Raw genomic sequence first — 21,563 nt, 5'->3', positions numbered from 1 at the left:
TACAATCATATTAGTAAAACATTAAAAACAACAAAACAAATATTTGTTAGATAATTAAATAATACATTAAAAACTGTGCATACACTGGAAGAGGCGTGATATGCATTTCAGAAGCTACACATTATGGAAGATGAAGGATCTGCATTGAAGGCACTGGAGGAGGGAAGTGGCAGAGGGCATCTAGAAACAGATGATGGCAGCATATGCTATCAGAAGATGATGGTGTTTTGGACAGCCATAGAGATGGTCAGACTTGAAGGGTCCTGGGGCGACGTAAACTAAACTGGTGACATAAAGAGTCCTCCTCGACCTTCTTTAGAAATCTGGAAAGTACTTCAGATTTCTCATTTCACCTTAAAACCTGAAATGACACTTTAAGATTGCATTTTGGACAACAAAATTGCCCTAGACAGCTAGGGGATAAGCCAACATAAATAGAATATCATTTGCTCAGAGCATAATTTTAGAGACTGTGGATCCTACTTCATTGCTCAGACATCTACATTGGTTTGGATTTTCTCTTCCAGGGGTTCTAGGGAAAAAGCCAAATCAATGGCAACATAGGACAACCCTGTCATGTCTCAGGGAGTAGGGAGGGCCAATTAAAGTAATATTTATCAACAGACCAAAAAAAACAATATTGATTAAAAAAAATACATTCTAAAGCTGATAATGTTTATGTTTATTTAAGATTTATAGACCACATTTCGTTTTAACATCAATGCGGTTTACATAAAAACAATAGAAGGAAAAGAACATCAGTGCATTAAAAGGAATGTTAAATAAGGGTATATAAAAAAAAGAAATGAAAGTTTAATAGTTTTAATAGTGGCTGAAAAACAGAATCCAAGAAATCTCTAATGAAATGCTAATTTAAAAAGATGGGTTATTAAAAGAACTCTAAATTTAGAACAGGATGATTCAGAACGAATTTCAAATGGAAGAGAGTTCCATAAGAATGGGACTGAAGCAAAAAAGGCAGAATTACGAGTAGAACTTAATGCACGTCTTTTTATGCTGCTTATTGGCTGGTTAAAGACTATCTGACCAATAGGTTGCAGAGGGAGGAGGGAGCAGTAACTACAGAGACACAACCTTTTTCTCCTGCTTTCCCATATTACTTTACATTGGAAGATTTCAGCTCTGACATCTAGGCAGTGCTGGCTGCAGCTACCTATGCCTCCTAGCCTTATTTCCTTGTTTATAATTTTGTTGATATTCAAAAGGATTTAACTGGCCAGCAACAACCACTGACTGGTTAAAGTAGAGTAGCCCAAAGGTCAGTGCAGCTGACTGAGATCCTGGGGAAGTGGGCTCAATTCTCACTATAGCTCCTTGTGACCCTGGGTGAATCACTTAACCTTCTGTTACCCCAGGTACAAAATATTAGATTATGAGCCCGCTAGGGACAGAGAAAGTACCTGCATATAACATGTACAGTGCTACGTATGTGTAGTGGAGCTGTAGAAATGATTAGTAATTATAATAAATAACTTGTTTGGGTCTATCTGCTATTTTTCAGTGGCATTTAATTGGCCATGTATTAGCTGGTGCTGCATAAACCAGATATTCAATGCTGAAGCCCAGAAATGGCCTGGCATTGAATATCTGGGAATAACGCCAGAGGCAGTCAGCAAAATGCTCACCACTGCAGGCTGAATACCGACTCCAACATTTTTAGTGCACCTTATCCAGCTGAAAAGCAATCTGCACAGCTCACAGCTCTGATAACTGAGGGGTCCTGGAGCGACGTAAAACATCCTCCTTCACCTTATCTAGATACAGTATATGGGGAGTATCTCAGATCTGTCATATTTCACCTTAAAACCCGAAACACTACTAGAAGATTGCATTTTGGACAACAAAATAAGCATACACAGCTGGGGGGCAGAGGGGGGGAAGGGGGTAAGCCAACATAAATAGAATATCATCTGCTCAGAACATAATTTTAGAGACTTGATGGTAGTAACCCAAAGTGAAGCACATTTTGTACAGCTTACAAACCAGCTGTTGTAGCCCTTAGTTTATACACTGTTCCTACGGTTACCACATTTTGCATCTGGAAAAATAGGGTGCATGGCCCTGCCCCATTCTGGACTAAAAGGCAAATTCGGTAAAAGATGTCTGAACCAACAACATCAGGGTGCTTAGGCTGTAGCTCTAACCACTGCACCACACACTCAGCCATTAAATCACATTTCAATTCTAAAACTAGGTCTTTTGGGCTTTAGTTGGGCGCAGGTTAGGTGGATGCGACTTAGGCATCAGTTAGGTGTCTCTGTATAGGTGAACGGGGCTTTTATTTTTGAGCTAAATCTCATTTCCAAAAGAAAAAGAGATACACTACTCACGATGTCTGTGCTTCAGAGCAAGTGGACGTGTCTAATGCACAATCTTGACATCATTGTGACATCATCAATATGCACCTAGATGGCAGAATGCCATTAAAAAATAGGAACACGTGCTGGGGTATCTGACCATATCTGGGCTTTGAACCCATGCCTTTTGGAAGATGGAAGCAGTGCCTTTAACCACTAAGCCACAGATACTTCCTGAGAGTGAACAACCTGTCTTTATCTACTAAGTCTATTCCCTTCATTATTTTGAATGTTTTGATCATGTCCCCTCTCAGTCTCCTCTTTTCAAGGGAGAAGAGGCCCAGTTTCTCTAATCTCTCACTGTACGGCAACTCCTCCAGCCCCTTAACCATTTTAGTTGCTCTGTACCCTTTCAAGTAGTACTGTGTCCTTCTTCATGTACGGTGACCAATGCTGGATACAGAATTCCAGGTGGGGGCATACCATGGCCCAGTACAGCAGCATGATAACCTTCTCCGATCTGTTCATGAACCCCTTCTTAATCATTCCTAGCATTCTGTTCGCCCTTTTTGCCGCTGCCGCGCATTGCGCGGACAGCTTCATTGATTTGTCAACCAGTACTCCCAAGTCTCTTTCCTGGGGGGGGTCTCTCCGAGTATTGTGCTGGACATCCTCTATTTGTATATAAGATTTTTATTACCGACATGCATCACCTACATTTATCCACGTTAAACCTTATTTGCCATGTCACGGCCCATTTCTCGAGCGTGTTTATGTCACGTTGCAGGTCTTTACAATCCAGTACTCCTTTCCTGGGGGGGTCTCTCCAAGTACTGCACCAGACATCCTATATTCATGTATAAGATTTTTGTTACCGACTTGCATCACCTACACTTTTCCATGTTAAACCTCATTTGCCATGTCACGGCCCATTTCTCGAGCATGTTTATGTTACGTTGCAGGTCTTCGCAATCCTTCTGTGTCTTCACTACTCTGAATAACTTCATATCGTCTGCAAATTTAATTACCTCGCTCGTCGTACCAATTTACAGGTCGTTTATAAATATGTTGAGGAGCATGGGTCCAAGCACCGAGCCCTGCAGCACGCCACTCGTGACGCTTTTCCAGTCCGAGTATTGTCCATTTATCCCTACTCTCTGTTTCCTATCCGCCAACCAGTTTTTTATCCACGTGAGTATTTCACCCTCGATTCCATGGCTCACAATTTTTCGAAGTAGGCGTTCATGCAGGACCTTGTCAAACGCCTTCTGAAAATCCAGATATACAATGTCGACCGGGTCACCCTTGTCTATCTGCATGTTTACTCCCTCGAAGAAGTGCAGCAAATTCATCAAGCAAGATCTTCCTTTACTGAAGCCGTACTGGCTGGTCCTCATCAGATTGTGTCTGTCAAGGTGATCAGTGATGCGGTCCTTTATCCTTTTTAGAGGACTGTCCAGATGCTAGGGTGGATTTCCATGGAAATCAGCAGTTTGTCTGGGTTTTGGAAAGCCTGCGCTCAAGGCCACGTTTGGAGCGACCCCTGAGCATGCACATGCTCGGAGGCCCTACACTCATGGCCCCGAACTCAGGGAAGATGACGAAGGTTTGTGTGAGAGTGCGACTAAGGCGGATCAGGGCAGGGCTGGGGTGGGGTCATGTTTCCTCTCCTATTTTATTTTTTAGGCTTCTTGCATTTGTATACAAACACTTCAAATTGTGTTGTTTCCTTGTATCTACAGGCTACTGAGAAGACGACAGGGATAACTTGACATCTTTACTCTGCTTCCCTCTTAAGCACTCTTGGCTTTTTTCACCATTTTTGAAACCTCTCTATTGGGACTCCCTAAATGTTCTGATTCAATAGGGGTCTCAAAGTTCCTTCTTGAGGGCCACAATCCAGTCGAGTTTTCAGGATTTCCCCAATGAATATGCATGAGATCTATGTGCATGCACTGCTTTCAATGCATCTGCTCCTGGGTGACTGTTGACTTAGTTTAAAAGCTGCACTATTTCCTTTGTAAATGTTAGCGCCAGCAGCCTGGTTCCATCCCGGTTAAGGTGAAGTCCATCTTTTCGGAACAAGCTCCCCCTTTCCCAGAAGGTAGCCAAGTTCCTAGCAGATCTAAATGCCTTATCTCTGCACCATCACCTCAGCCATGCATTGAGACTTCAGAGCTCTGCCTGCCTCTTGGGTTCTGCGCGTTAAACTGGAAGCATTTCTGAAAATGCTACCCTGGAGGATCTGGATTTCAGCTTTCTACCTAAGAGCCTAAATTTGGCTTCCAGAACCTCCCTCCCACATTTTCTATGTCATGGGTACCTATATGTACTAAGACAGCTGGCTCCTCTCCAGCACTATCTAAAATCCTAAGTGATGTGTGAGGTCCACCACCTTCACACCAGGCAGGCAAATGACCAGGCAATCAAGTGACCAGGCGATCCTCACGCCCACTAGCCACCCAGCTATCTACATGCCTAATGATCAAATTACCAACTATAACAGCTGTCCTAACCCTTCCCTCCTGAGCAGAAGTCCCTGGAGACACATCCTCTGTGCGAGAGGATATTGCATCCCCCAGTGAGCAGGTCCTGGTTACAGGATTATTTCCTACTTCTTCAGGGTGATGATCTCCTTTTAGGAGACCTTGCTCCTCCAAGGCAGCAGAGGGGCTACCAGACTGGAGTGGGACTTCTCTACAACATTCCTGTAGGTCTCCTCTATGTACTTTTCTGTCTCCCTCAGCTCCTCCAAGTCTGCTACTCTAGCCTAAGGGAACATACTCATTCTCTGAGAGCTAAGAGCTCTTTGCAGTGAGCACACAGATATAACTTCTCATCAACTAGGAGAAAATTATATATGTGACAGTGCATAAAACTGGATAGCAGCCCTCTTGCTGCTGGACTACTGATGCATGTCGGTAAAAAAAAATCTTATACATGAATATAGGATGTCTGGTGCGGTACTCGGAGAGACCCCCCAGGAAAGAGACTTGGGAGTACTGGTCGAAAAGTCAATGAAGCCGTCCGCGCAATGTGTGGTGGAGGTGGCGAAAAAGGCGAACAGAATGCTAGGAATGATTAAGAAGGAGATCACGAACAGATCAGAGAAAGTTATCATTTCACTGTACCGGACCATGGTACGCCCCCACCTGGAATACTGCATCCAGCACTGGTCGCCCTACATGAAGAAGGACATGGTACTACTCGAAAGGGTCCAGAGAAGAGCGACTAAAATGGTTAAGGGGCTGGAGGAGTTGCAGTACTGCGAGAGAAACTAGGCCTCTTCTCCCTTGAAGAGAGAAGACTGAGAGGAGACATGATTGAAACATTCAAGATAATGAAGGGAATAGACTTAGTAAATAAAGACAGGTTGTTCACCCTTTCCAAGGTAGGGAGAATGAGAGGCCACTCTAAAGTTAAAAGGGGATAGATTCTGTACAAACATAAGGAAGTTCTTCTTCACCCAGAGAGTGGTAGAAAACTGGAACGTTCTTCCGGAGGCTGTTATAGGGGAAAACACCCTCCAGGGATTCAAGACAAAGTTAGACAAATTCCTGTTGAACCAGAACGTATGCAGGTAGAGCTGGTCTCAGTTAGAGCACTGGTCTTAGACCCAGGGGCCGCTGTGAGAGCAGACTGGTGGGCACAATGGACCAATGGTCTGACCCAGCAGCGGCAATTCTTATGTTCTTATTAGACTAGTATAGAGAGCCTTAGGATTATATTATATGCTTTATTTAGTGTTTGTTTCTTAACAGGTAATGAAATATAATAAAAATAAGTAATAAAGAGTTCTCCTTTTGTCCTAATTAGAATAATTGACTATAAATTAAGACTATAAGTAAAGAAATGAGCTAGGAGTGGGTGGGAGAGAGGAGGGCGGGAAGGAATGGAGATTAAGCCAGATCCTGCTCTGCTTGCCAGACTCTCTCTAGCAGAAGGTTCAAGCTTACAAAACTATAGAACTACTAGTCTTTAAGCCCGTTACATTAACGGGTGCTAGAATAGATGTGTGTGTCTGTCTATCTTTCCATATGAAGATGATAAGGGACAGTGGATGAAGTGAATCAATTTGTAAATCAGCTAAATGAGTGTGATCATAACATCAAGTTTAGTGCTAATATTGATAAATCGAACATCAATTTTTTGGACATTCAAATCTCTCTGTCAGCAAGTCATTTTCAATCAACTATATATAGGAAAAACACTGATAGGAATTCCATTCTTCACTACAAGAGTTTTCATCCAAAACAACTCAAAAATAGTATCCCGAATGGTCAATTTCTTAGATTGAAACGATTATGTTCTTCACCTATTGAATATCATCATCAAGCTGGAATTATGAGACAACATTTCCGTGATAGGGGCTATCCTGAACGATGCATTAAAGTTGCTTACAAGAGAGCCAAGAACGCCAATCATGATTGGTTGTTATTACCTAAAAATAAACTTGATCAAACTAATTCAAGAATGACTTGTGTTTTACCATTTTCTAGTAAAACTTCTTATATACAAAAAATCATACATAAACATTGGAACATACTAAGATTTCATTCAATATTTTCTGAAACTCCCATGTTTGCTCATAAAAGGAGCAAAAATTTAGGTGAATACTTTAATAACAATCTAATTCATGAAGATAATGTTGAATTAACAGGACACATTAGCTGTTGGCAGATGTAAATACTGCTGCCATTCTTTGATCATTAAATCAAATCAAATCCTAATACGAATAATGTTTATCATTTACGGGGTCATTCGGATTGTAACACCTCTCAAGTAATATATGGAATTTTTTGTCCTTGTAACAAGATGTACATAGGTCAAACCAAAAGAGCTATCAAATTGAGAATAGCAGAACATCTGAGTAGTATTCGTACCAATAAATCTGAAGCTCCTTTAACTGATCATTGGCATTCAGCTGACCATTCTCTTAATGACCTCAAATTCTGTGTAATTAGGCATTTTAAATTCAACAGACAGGGTGATATCTCTCATACTCTTCTTTATCACGAACAACGTTTAATCTACACCTGGAACACAGTGATTCCTAATGGTCTTAACAAAGAAGTAGAATGGACCACTAGATAACTGCTATACATTATCTTTCAATTATACATGATAATATATCATTAAGAATTTATTTACCATGTGATCCTTGGACGGTCTTTATATACGTTGATACGTTCAGACGTCATACGTTGATTTGATTTTTCTGTTGAAATCTTCTGTCGGCGTGATCTCTCCATTGTGAGGTCTGAAGGTAATTTACTTTTTCAGTTTAGAAGTTATATATTTTTTGAAGATTCTTGATTTTTGAGAACTGTTACATTTTTTGTTTTTGTTTTGTTTATTTCTAGTTATTTCCTCCTGATGATGCAAAGTAAAGTGAAACACGATCGGAGGAAATGTTGGATTGTTTTCACGTTAAGGAGTTTTAACTATATGCTGAATTTGATTAGTTTTTAACGGTGGTTTTGGGGACTCACTCCTTTTATATTATCAATTCTGAACCAACTACATAAGGAATACTTCATTGCACGACTCCCAGTACCAACGAGCAGATCTCAAGGATATTTTTGTTTATCTTGAGATGACACACTTGATAGTGAAGATCTGCATATGTTTTTCATCAATCATATTCAGCTAAGTATTCATCTATACATCTTCACCATTATTATTCTGTTTGAACAACTTAAATTTAACTAAAGGTTTAGGGCTGGTAGGTAGGTGAGTGCAATGATGTAATGTTAATACATCTTTATTCTATTAACCTGTTGGTTTTGAATAAGATATCACACTGAGCACTCTATAAATTATTTTTAATACTATAAGACATACTTTAAATAATTTAATTCACTTTTTTTGTTATACTTCCTATATATGTCACAAATCGTCCTTCCTGATAAGAAAATAAGGCCCCAAAATATTAATTCTAGGATACTGTCTGCACAGGTTTATCTTTAGAAAACCTTCTAACTGGACTGGATCTAAAGAGACATATTTATCACTTGCATATGAAATAAGGCATTTACAAGGGAATTTTAAGAAGAAAGTCACACCCATCACTAAAGCCTTTGGCCTAAGTACTAGGAACTGCTTCCTCTTTATTTGAGTCTGCTTAGAGACATCAGGAAAAATAACTCGTTGGCCACAAAACAGCTTGTTTTTTTTTTTTTTTTTTAGGAAAACATAACTTCAAAATAGCTTGTTTCTCTAGCTCTGTTTTGAAAACTACCAAGAGTGTAGCACGTTTTGTAATTGTGTCCTTAGATGACTCAAGAAATTGAGAGGTCTAAACTATCAGGTGAAACTAGTTTATCAATTTTCCCCTCATCATCCTCTTCCTTAGAAGCCCTAGGAACATAGTAGAGGTTATCAGGCTCAAAAGTATCCACATTAGCATATTGCAAGATCTCCCTCATATACATTCTTACCAGCTCCAATGGAGATAGAAAGTGTGTGATAGGGAAATTTAAGAAACAAAAATTCCTAACTTTTATATATTTATTTATTTATTTATTTCGATTTTTATCCCGTCCTCCCAGTAGCTCAGAACGGTTTACAAGTAAACATTCACAATGGAGTGAATTGGACAAACAAGATTATACAGTAGATTTAAATATTTGGACATACGAGACTGTGCAGCAGTGTAAATATAGGGACTATACAGCAAATTAAGAACAGTAAGTTAAATATAAGTAGTTTAGTTTAGATACAAGTTATTTGAGTATAGGCTGAGAGTGGACTATACAGAAATTTAGGCAGAAGATTAGAATGGAGAAAGAAGGGTAGAGGTGGGGTTTAAGGGGGTTGGGTGTAGACTGAGGGTGACCTTTAGTTGAAGAGGAGGGTCTTTACCATTTTCCGTAATGTCATTAGTGAGTTCTGTAGTCTGAGTTGAGGGGGGTTCTCCATTCTTTCTATCTTCGCATGAAACAATATACTCTCTTTAATATTAGACACAGCAGTACTCTGTAAATTACCCACAGATTTATCCAATTTATCTAGTTTATTTCCTCACTCTGTTATTTGATTTTCATGCTCATTCATTTTAACTGTAGTATCTGAGGAGAACTGACACAATTTCAAAACTGTATTTTGCAATGGATTCAATTCTATTAACAGTTAGCCATATATCATTTAAAGTGATAACTTTGTCCTTAGGAAGAACATTTATGGTTGGCTCCATAACCATTTGAACAGGAGTCAATCCTTTAGTTTTCACCCCACTCCAAGACATGTGCTCCAAGACATTAAGTCCAGTTATATTCAAAGATTGTGAGGAAGAGGCTACATCGTCCTCCTTAGAGGGTGTCTCTACTCTTCCAACAGGACTTGATGGCTGGGGAGGTGGTGACAGCCCTCCTGAGGAGAGGAAGCTGACTGCATACTTAAAGTTATCTGCTCTTCCATCCTTGGTGAGGAAGAGGCCAAAGGATACCAATCCATTGGACCCATCCCTGAGGCTAGAAGATGAATTTTTGACTTTCTTTTACCCATGGTGGAAGGATTTAGTATTAGTCTTCTCCCTACTCCTCATGGGCTCTGAAGGGGCCCCTTTGGCCATGCCCCTTCAGACTTGTAGCCCTCAGACTCACGACTGCGGGCCACGTACCACAGCTCCCTTTGATTTTATTGAGGCCAGCAAGGACCCCTCTTGTGAGCGCTGGACACTGGGTGGCTGCGAGGACTGCCTGCTCTGATGGCAAAAGTCAGTGCTGCTGGTGGCACTAGTGGCTACCAATGTGTTCTTTTATCTACTGATCTGTCTGTTACATGCTCTTAACTCTGTTTCTAGGTCCTACTTTCCATTTCTCACCTACTTTCTTCTTCATTTTCTGCCTTATGTCTGTTTGGCACTGATCTTTACATTCAAGTTTCTTGCTTTTCCTCTTCCCTTCCTATACAGCCTTTGACCCTCTCCCTTCTTTTCCATCCCATCCATGTGCAATTTGTGCATTTACTCCTCTCTCTCCTCACCTATACAAGTGCATTTCCCCCTCTCCCTTCACTTCCATTTATGTGCAGCTTTCCCCCCTCCCTTCCACTCTATCCATATGCATTTCCCTCTTCTCCATTCCATTCATATGCAGCCTTCCCCCTCTTCCATTCCAATCATGTGCATTTCTCTCCTCCCTGCCCTCCTGTTCAAGTGCAGCCTGTCCTCTTCTCCCTGACTTTCCATTTCATCTTTGTTAGGGTTACCATTCAGAAAAACTGGACCACTTATACCCGCCCCAGGCCCATCCAGTTCCACCTATCCCCACTCCATCATGCCCCAGTCCCGCCCTGCTGCTTGCTCTGGTCGGGTTGGAGGGAATGCACGCATGCGATGTGATGATGTCACACACTGCCTTCCTGCCCGATGGTGATTTTGAGGGAGGCTTTTCAAAATCTGGACACAGTGCTGGGTTTTGAAAAGCCGTCTAGACCCCCAGACATGTCCTCAAAAGGAGGACATATCCGGGGAAATCCGAACATCTGGTAACCCTAATCTTTGTGCAATTCCCCCTCTCCCTTCCATTCATGAGCAGCCTTTCCCCCTCTTCCTGCTCTCTTATCCAAATGCAGCCTTTCCCCTTCTCCATGCCCTTCCATTCCATCCATGTGCATTTTCCCCCTCCCTTCCTTTCATAAGCAGCCTTTCCCTTCCACTTCCATCCATGTGCATTTCCCCCTCCCTTCCTTTCATAAGCAGCCTTTCCCTTCCATTTTCATCCATGTGCATTTTCTCCCTCCCTTCCATTCAGGTGCAGCTTTTCACTCACTCCCTGCCCTATTCGAGTGCAGACGCTCTTTCTCTCCTTTCCCCCTTCTGTTCAAGTACAGCATTCCCTCCCTGCCCTGGCTCCCTCCTGCATGTTTAGCATCTTCTCTTCCCTTTGTCAACATCCACCCTCCTCAGTAGGCCTTACAAAGTTCTTTTGGAGAAGGTGTTTGAGAATTACACGTTCAACACTATTCTTATGCAGATGACAAGTTACTCTTAGTACTTGCAGCTGAGGATTTCTGCGATGCCTTAGAGACTGCTGAGAACTGGAGTAGAATACATGGCCTGAAACTGAATAAGGACAAAAACGAAATTATTATGGCTGAACAGTATATAAGAATATCCCAGAGGCTCTCAGCAAAATTGCTAATGGGGATCACATTACAAGTTGAAAGAAGTATTACAGTTCTGGGATTTATTTTAAATACTATACTCACATTAGAACGCCAGATAAATTTGAATTGTGAAAGCTGTTTTCTTCAAAGTGCATCAACTTTGCACCATACTGTCAATATTTCATGAACACTTTTCAATCCTGGTTCAGGCTTTGATCCTTTCACATCTTGATTACTGTAACAGCTTCTGTTCTTGAATTTCTTTTAGGTTAAGGTCTAGACTTCAGACTTTACAGAATACAGCAGCAACATTGCAGGAAGATTGATTTTCCGTTTACAAAAATGTGATAGAGCAACTGCTGTCCCGACAGAACTGCACTAACAGTGTGGTTTCATCTAAACCGGTGTTTAGAATTTATAAAATGGTTGGGCGCAATATTCGTAAAATGCTCGGCTCCTAAATTTATGCTCCTAAAATGGCTGTTTACATTTGTGCGCTATTTTCAGCCAAATTTAGGAGCATTATTTTTCAGCTGAAAATTCATCTTGTTTTACGACTTTAAAAATTATGCTCATATACCTTTTACCAAACCGCAGAAGTGGTTTTTAGCACAGGCCGGCGTGCTGGTTGCTCTGAGCTACTCCCGACACTCATAGAGTTCCTATGAGCATCAGGAGCAGCGCAGAGCTTTTAGCACACTAGCCTGTGATTAAAAAAATGCTTCCGCGGTTTGGTAAAAGGTAAGGTTACCAGATATCCAGATTTCCCTGGACCTGTCCTCCTTTTGAGGACATATCTAGGGGTCTGGATGGCTTTTCAAAACCCGCCACTATGTCCGAGTTTTGAAAAGCCTCCTCAAATTGCGTGGACTTCCTCCCTGCCCGACAAGAGCAGGCAGTAGGGGGGGGGGGGGGGGGGGGGGGGGCTATGGCGGGACTGGGGGTGAGATTAGGGCATTACATGGCAGGGATAAGTGGAATCGGGTGGGTCTGAGAGCGGGTCTAGGAGGTCCGTATTTTCCTATTGCAAAATCTGGCAACCCTAGTAAAAGGGGGGCATATTTAGGCCTGCCTTTTGTTTGCCTAGATTTGAGCCTAATTTATAAGCCTGGTGCTAAGCTCTTAATTTCTTTTCCTTGCCCTAAATCAGGGGTGTCAAACTCAATCACGTAAAGACATAGGCTAAGTCACAGGCCAAATTTTTTATTAAGATACTTAGGGGTCCTTTTATTAAGGTACGCTAACTGATTTAGCACGCACTAAATGCGCGCCTTAATAAAAGGACCCCTTAGTCTTAGTAGAAGTATACTGTTACAACCTCTCCAACCCCACGCTGGCTCTGTGATGTAAACAAAATAAATTAAAAAAAGACTTTTCCTCTCTCTTTAAGGTCCTAGTTCACACTTGCTGTCTAATACCAGCTCTGACAGGTTATACATTTCAAATATGACATACTGTAATCACAAATCAGAAAATACAATTATTTTTTTCTGCCTTATGTTATCTGGTCATTATTCAAATCATGTTGGTCCCAGGCTCTGGTTGTCTTCTGATTAGAGAATGACACGGGGAAAAAAATTTGTCCCTATCTCCGCCCCGTCCCCGCTAGCTCGCCCCCATCACCATCCCATTCCCGGTCACTGTCCCGTTCCTGTGAGTTCGGTCCCTGTCACTGTCCGGTCCCCGCGAGCTTGGTCCCTGTCACCGCCCCCTCCCCGCAAACCTAGAGAGAAGATTGTTCTTTAAGTAGAAGGAGTTAACCAAAGTGGATGGGATTGGGGAAGGGAGGTGGGGAGGTAAGGAGAAAAGGCAGGGGAGATTGATAGGGAAGAGTCAAAAGGGGATAGTGATTCAAATATTTTTAATCTATCCTCTTTACCAGCGTTTTTGTCCCACTCTCTCTTCCCCACTGTCTCTTCCCCATTTCCCAGCATCTTCTCCCCACTCTCTCTTCCCCAGTTCCCTTCAGGCTGCTTCAGCATCTTCTCCTCTCCATCCCTCTCTCCCAGCACCCTTCGCGCGGTCCAGCAGCTCCCTCCCGCCAGCCGGCCACGCATCTCCCTCCCTCCCTTCCCTTTACCTTCTCTTCGTGGCGATTTCTATAAGGCTATGCATTGTATTGCAGCCTTGAACTCGCGTCGCATTGGCTGCTGGAAAGTCTCCGATGCAACCGGAAACAGGACTTTTCCAACAGCTACACGCGACGCGACTTCAAGGCTCTGGCTGCAATACAACGCATAGCCTTATAGAAATTGCCATGAAGAGAAGATAAGGGAAAGGGAGGGAGGGAGTTACACGGCTGGACGGCCAGCAGGAGAGAGGGGGCTGCCGGACCGCGCGCTCATTCACCGTGGCTGTCACTGTTTCGGTGGATTACCCGCGGCTAGCCGCGGATAACAACCACCGTGTCATTCTGTACTTCTGATAACTCACTTGTCAGGGTCTCCTGCCTATTTGTCGTTTCCTTCTTTCTCCGTGCTAACCATCCCTCTTCCATCTCTGACCTCCCCTTCTGTTTCCCTCCCCTACCCTGGAGGTCTAGCATCTTTCCTTTTTTTCATCACTATCCCCGCAGCTGCAGCAATGGACCCCACTATCCCCAGATCCACCATCTCTCCTTTTCTCAACTACCCTTTCATCCAACATCTTTCCCTTCTTTCCTACCACCCCAGGGTCCACCATCTCTCCATTTCTCTTCCCAACTACCCTCCTATCCAGTATCTCTATCCCCCTCTACATCATCCCTTGTGCCAACTTCTCTCCCTTTCTATTCCTGTCCTCCGTCCATTCCATTGTCCACTATCTCTCTCCCTTTCCTCTGTTTTCAGACCCATTATTTCTCCCCTTCCCCCACCCTCAGTCTGGCATTTGCACATCTGTTCGGACCCCTCCTTCCCTCCCTCTTTCCCTCCCTCCATGTACTTCTACACGAGGGTCTGCCACCCACCGAAGGTCTGCATGTTTTCCTCCTTCTTTACACTAGGGCCCGCCTTCTTTCTAGTGTCTTCCGGCTTCCCGGTCTCACCTTCAAAGCAGCCTGCATAGGATCGCCGGTGCTGTAGCGAACCTAGAAGGCTGCTGTTGACCTCCGCAGCACATTCCCTCTGCCGTGCTTCCGCCCCTCCTCTGACATACGGGACCACAGCAGAAAGAACGTGTTAGGTTGACTACAGCCGACCGGCGATCCTCTGCAGGCTGCTTTGAAGGTGAGACTGGGAAGCTGGGATGGAGGGAGGGAAGGAACAGAGGGCCAAATCTCAGGCCAAATCTAGTTACCCTGTGGGCCAAATTTGGCCCGCAGGCCAGAGCTTGACACCCCTGCCCTAAATCCATCCCTGTAGGTGCCAGAGAGATAAGGCATGCCTCATTAGGTAATGAATTACAATAGGTGAGTCTATTAGTAATGAGTGAATGCAATAGGATTTGAATGGCATCTTTTGAAAGCATGGCTTGGACTGAATATATTTGTGAAAGAACACAGAAGCCTCAAACAAAAGCTTTATGTTTAAGGTTGCATCAAGTATTCTAAGATGAGTGGTGTCCCATTCAAACTACCGTAGGGAAACAGTAAGGCCAACAGGAGACCTTGTTAACCACGTGGCTTGGTACTTAGCTGGGTTGAGAACTATCTGGTGAGTGAGAAGTCATGCAGCTAACTTAGTAAGACAGCCATTAAGAGGATCCAGGATGAGTGATTTACAGTCAGTACTGCTAAGCTCAGTAACAAGGTTTCCAATACATGTTTGCTGTGACGATTGTTTGCATCTGTTGCAAACTTGCCTGGGAAAGAGGCTGTTAAGCTGCAGAAATTCCTTGGGGTAGTCCATCAACTTCTTTTGTCAGAATCCCAAACTCCTTAACCCAAGTCTAACTTGATTTGCTTGAAGTGCTTTATCTGGCTCAGGAGGTAACTTGATTCCCTTAACATAGGCACCCGAGATGCCCCTTTTTACAACCCACTCACATCCTTTTTACCTCTCCCGAATTGGCTCATTATGAATCCACTCGGAAATCAACTTACTTTTTAATTTTCCACTTTTTATGGAATAATCTATCTCTTTTTATTTGTGCAGAACAATCATTTTTTAAAATTTAAATCTCTTTTAAAAGCATATTTTTTTTTTAAAAATGGCTTGTAATTGTTCTCTTTGGGAAAACTGATAAGAATTAGATGACACAACTAGATATCATGTGTGATTGGTCACTTGTTTGATTGTGGACTTTACTTTTATTTTTTTTTTGCGTTCCTTTTCTCTGTATTTATGTATAAATTGTTAGCCGCTATGACCTTTTGCATTGGCGGGGTATCACGTGATTAATGAACATAAACATGTGCCTCAAGGTTCTGTTCTTGGGCCTGTTCTTTTTAACATTTTTATAAACGATATTGTTGAAGGGTTGTCAAGTAAAATTTGCCTCTTTGCGGATGATACCAAAATCTGCAATAGAGTAGACACCCTGGATGGTATGAATAACATGACTAAAGTCCTAGCGAAGCTTGAAGAATGGTCTGAAATTTGGCAGCTAAAATTTAATGCTAAGAAATGCAAGGTCGTGCATTTGGGCTGCAAAAACCCAAAGGAACAATACGGTTTAGGGGGGGTGATGAATTTATATGCATGTCAGAAGAGCGGGACTTGGCTTTGATTGTATGTGATGATCTTAAGGTGGTCAAACAGGTTGAAAAGGTGACGGCGAAAGCTAGAAGGATGCTAGGGTGCATAGAGAGAAGTATAGCCAGTAGGAAAAAGGAGGCATTGATGCCCTGTATAAAACTCTGGCGAGACCTCATTTAGAATACTGTGTACAATTCTGGAGACGGCACCTTCAAAAAGATATAAAAATCATGGAGTCGGTCCAGAGAAAGGCTACTAAAATGGTGCATGGTCTTCATCATAAGGTGTATGATTTATCCTTCCTGCAGGTGTGCTGGTGTAGCCTGCTCTCACAGTGCTCCTCACCTGGCCTAAACCAATTTGGGATTGGAAGTGGCTTGTATTCCTGTCCCTGGCTCTAGGCCTGCTGGGAAATGTAATCTTTCCACATCTTTCTTTATACCTGGCTTAGGTAAAGCTAAACCAGATCTGCCCGCTTTAGGCAGGGCTTTAGGAGGTTTCAGTGTTGTAAGGCTTGGCTTATAAGTGTTCCTAGGGGCTGCTTTGGGACTCTCCCTAGCCGGTTTAGGAATACTTGCAAGGGTTTTAACCCTATTTCCCTTCTCTGGCAAGGCTTCCTTACTAGGAACAGGGGTGACTCTATGACAACAGACAGTTCCATTTGGGTAATAAAAACTATACTCTTCAAGAAATCCCTTAATAAAGCTTAATACCATGATAAAGCTTAACCCCCCTCTTACCATCCCCTCCCTAACCCCAGATCCTACTTTTCCCTCTCTTGGAAACCTTCTCTGATCTAATGTTGTAACCCTTCTTCCATAACTCTTTTTGTAATCCGCTTTGAACCGAAAGGTAATGACGGAATAGAAATCTGTAATGTAATGTAATGTAATAGTGGCCACAATTTTATTTGTATGTTTGATAACCTGAGACAAACGTGGAATTCAAAGAACGCTATTCATGGTTCCCCCCTCAACCCCTCCCCCCCTGATTATCTCATAGAATTCATGTGCAGGCTGCTTTGCTGAATCACTGGCACATATGGGTACTATGCCTCCACCACCATTGGATCATTTGAACAATTCTATGAAGGCTTCCATTCAGGGAGTAGTCGATAGTTTTAGCATTCCCGTCAAGGCTGATTCCTTCTGTCTTTTAACCCCTTTTACATCTATTGGCTCAGGCACTGCCTTCTTTAATTGCAACATGATATAATATTGCAAACACCTTGACGCCATCAGCCATAACAATTGGTATAGTTCTCAGCTGTTTTTAGTGGGAGGATGGGTGATTGGGTGAATGCATGCCCATCTGCGGTAGGGTTACCAGACGTCTGGATTTACCCGGACATGTCCTCATTTTAGAGGACATGTCCGGGTGGCTTTTCAAAACCTGGCACTTTGAAAAGCTTCAGCTTGGTACCGCCTTGGAAAGGCATCTGCGTATGTGCAGATACAATGTGTTGATACGCAGAAGCCCTTCCAATGTGTCTGAGCACGAGAGCAGGTTGAGGAGGTGGGGCTGGGATGGAACAGGGTATGACTTGGGCAGAATGGGGCAGGACTGGGTGTAACTGGGTGGGCCTGGAGGCAGGGCCATGGGTCTGGATTTTACAATAGTAAAATCTGGTAACCCTAATCTGCGGCAAGGAGCTGTCAAACTTGCTGAGCGCGCCTGATGCCTCATTCTCCTTGCACTGCCCCCACTCACCAACCCGTGGCCATAGAGCAGTCATGGGGTTTAAAACTGCGAGCCACAGCTGCCCTTCCTTTGCCCCCCATGCACCGATGCCACTGCATTGCTTCAACGCACTCCCCCACCCAGTGTACACTGCAGCCCATTTGGAAATACAGTCTCTTTGCTCTTGTAAATCTTTTCTTCTTCGCTTTTCCTCATTATTTTGCTAGTCATTTCATTTATTAGGTTGTCTTGTGGCATATGCTGTACCTAAAAATGTGGTTTTGTACGACAAATGAAACTCGGCATAGGTTTTAGAGTTCACTTCCAGCTAAGTTCAAAAGTTCATTGCACAGACCCCCCACCCCCTTCCAAAGCTCACTCATGCAATCAGCAGCCTTGTCTCAAAGGGCTTGACTATTAGCATGCTTCGAGGTTCTTCAGTCACACTCCCATCCTCTGAAGTAGCCATTGGTGAATTAAAAGAAATATGTTATATCCCTTGTGACCTCCTGCACCTGTGTTTGGATTCAGGAGCGAGTGGCTCCCATTGGAATCGCAATGTTGAGGGATTCTAACTCTGCCCGCTGCTGTCTTTAATTGAAAAAGCATTGTTTATCCATGTGTTTCTCCTCTCGACCCCCTTTTCTACCTTTCATCACCCTTGGTTTTTAATTTTATAACCTTCTTTTCCAATTTTCTTATTCATTTTGTAATAGCTTAACTACGCACTTTACGGCGTGATGATTTATAGTCTGTCATTGATCTCTAAGGCCCAGTTAGTGGGCAGGCTGCCCAAAAAAACCCCCAAAAGTCTGGGAGAAACATAAACTCCATTGATTTCATACATGTACTGTTGCATGTGGCTGAAACGCCATATGAAGAACAAGATTTATGCAGAAGGTTATTTAAGGCAAAAAAAAAACAACTGAAGCCTACAAGTCAGTTTTCTTACATTATTCTGAAATAGTGTCATTCTATGCTGAAAGAATTAGGGCCCGATGTTTAGAGAAATTTATCTGGGTAGCAAATGCTGCTACCTAGATAAACTGCGCTGATCAGGTCCAATTGATAATTTTCTGTGGCATATTTAGGGCCATGCCAGTTTTGAAAACCGGTGCATAAGAACATAAGAATAGCCTTACTGGGTGAGACAAATGGTCTATCAAGCCCAGTAGTCCGTTCTCACGGTGGCCAATCCAGGTCACTAGTAACTGGCCAAAATCCAAAGAGTAGCAACATTTCATGCTATCGATCCAGTGCAAGGCTCAGGTATTTGGCACCTGTCGGTAGTTATCTGAGTACTAGAACTAGTCACACCAGCATCAGGATAAGTTAGGACAGCCTTTTTGGCTAACCTAACTTTATCTGGATAGTTATCCAATTACCGGCCTGAAAATTGCTGCTAACTGGGTAGCCCACATGCAACCACCCTTCTCTACTTGTCGACTCTTACCTTCCATATATACCCACTCTTGATGCTCATCACTTTGTACTTCCATTGCCACAGAAAGCACACACTATGAGTCAACTACATTACCTTACATCAGTGGTGTAGCAAGTGTAGGGGTGCCCAGGGTGGAGGTGCACTTCCGCGTTCCCCTGCTGTGCTTGCGCCCCCTCTTCCACTGTCAAAACTGAGACTCCTTGACATCCCCCTCCCCTGACACCAAGCACCCCCTGCCTTTCAATCAGTCATCCCCTTCCCACAAAAATCCTGGTGGTCTAGTGGTTTGGGGGGTTTCAGATCAGACCTCCCCAGCTGAAGAACCCTCCTGCCTGGGGTGGACCGCCCCCCTAATCCCTCTTCCCCCCTTTCTACGCCACAGCCTTGCATACCTTACATCAGGGGTCTCAAAGTCCCTCCTTGAGGGCCACAATCCAGTCGGGTTTTCAGGATTTCCCCAATGAATATGCATGAGATCTATGTGCATGCACTGCTTTCAATGCATATTCATTGGGGAAATCCTGAAAACCTGACTGGATTGCGGCCCTCAAGGAGGGACTTTGAGATCCCTGCCTTACATCATCTTTCCGTTTATGGGTAGTGTTTTATTTTACCAGAAATTACATTGGTTCCCAATACAGGCCAGCGTATTATTCAAATTGGGATCTGTTTGTTATAAGATCATGTTTGGTTTTAGATCCTTCTTACTTATCTTTCATTTTCTTTACCAAAACTATCTTTGTGAAATATTACTTATTTCGCTTTTCTGTCAGTAAAGGAATGCAAGTATAAAAGAAATGTAACCAGTCTACAGTATTTTCCCATTAAATGACCAAATGGGAGTCTATAAGATGATTGTTAATTTCACTATCATTCTCTTACATGCATTTTAGAAGATTAATGAAAACTTATTTATTTAGTAAATTTGGAAAATGATTATTGTATGGTTTTAAATGATTGTATATTCAACAGTTATGGCGCTGGTTTTATCTTTTATAGATTTCACAGGACTCTGAGGTATTTGCAATTCATAAATAAAGTTTTATGTTATGCTATATTATGTGTACCTTTAAAGTTCAAAGCGGATTACAGACCGAAAGATAGACCAATTGTCCGGGAATTATGGTTGTCTACAATAGCTACATAACTAAACATGTAACTTATTACAGATCCTAATATGAAACATATTCCTCAAATAATCTAGTTTTAATAGCTTTTTAAAAAGCTACATCACTGTCTCAAGATCTTATATGAGCAGGGAGTGAGTTCCATGCTTTTGCTGCTTAGTAGGAAAATAAAGAGGAAAAATAATTTATGGGCTTACCACCTCCGGGATTTGAAAAGTCAAGATGATAGAAGTACTGGGTTATCGGCCTTCTTTATTTGGGCCTCATGACTTTGGAATGACCTACTCTTTTATAGAGGTCAGAACAGTCATTTTCTGCATTTGTCACAACTTAAAACATACTACTTTATTTATTTGTTTAAAAATTTATATACCGCCTATACTCATGATTTCCATTAAAATAACATTCACTAGTCTTTAAGCCCGTTACATTAACGGGTGCTAGAACAGATGTGTCTTTCTTTCTTTCTTTCTTTCTTTCTTTCTTTCTTTCTTTCTTTCTTTCTTTCTTTCTTTCTCTCTCTCTCTTTTTCTTTCTTTCTTTCTTTCTCTCTCTCTTTCTTTCTTTCTCTCTCTCTCTCTCTCTTTCTTTCTTTCTTTCTCTCTCTTCTTTCTTTCTTTCTTTCTTTCTTTCTTCTCTCTCTCTCTCTTTCTTTTCTTTCTTTCTTTCTTTCTCTCTCTCTCTTTCTTTCTTCTTTCTCTCTTTCTTTCTTTCTTTCTCTCTCTTTTCTTTCTTTCTCTCTTTCTTTCTCTCTCTCTCTCTTTCTTTCTTTCTCTCTTTCTTTCTTTTTTTCTTTCTCTCTCTCTTTCCTCGGCTGTCCACCAATACCCCTTGCCTGCTCCCCCCTGTCCAGCAGTAGCCCTTCTCCCTTCCTTTTACCTTCCCCGTGTCCAGCAGCAACCCTTCCCTGCTCCCACCTGTACAGAAGCAGCCCTTCTCCCTTCGTTTTACCTCCCCCCTGTCCAGCACACCTCTTCCCTGCTCCCCCTGTCCATCAATACCTGTCCAGCAGCACCCCTTCACTGCTCCCCCTGTCCAGCAGCTCCCCCTCCCTGCTCCCCCTGTCCAGTAGTACCCCTTCTCCTTTCCCTGCTCCCCCTGTCCAGCATCCGCTAGCCTGGGCAGCCCCCAGCACACCCTTCCCCCCCAAGCATCTCCCTTTCCCTCTCCCCCCACTTTTTACCAACATGGGACAACTCACAGTCATTGCTGAGACAAACCACCGCTCAATCCACTGCACGCGCCCCAAGCCGCATGCGTCGTAAGC

This window comes from Geotrypetes seraphini, chromosome 3 (genome assembly GCF_902459505.1).
Source record: "Geotrypetes seraphini chromosome 3, aGeoSer1.1, whole genome shotgun sequence".
Lineage (NCBI taxonomy): Eukaryota > Metazoa > Chordata > Amphibia > Gymnophiona > Dermophiidae > Geotrypetes > Geotrypetes seraphini.
This window is presented reverse-complemented; position numbering follows the sequence as displayed.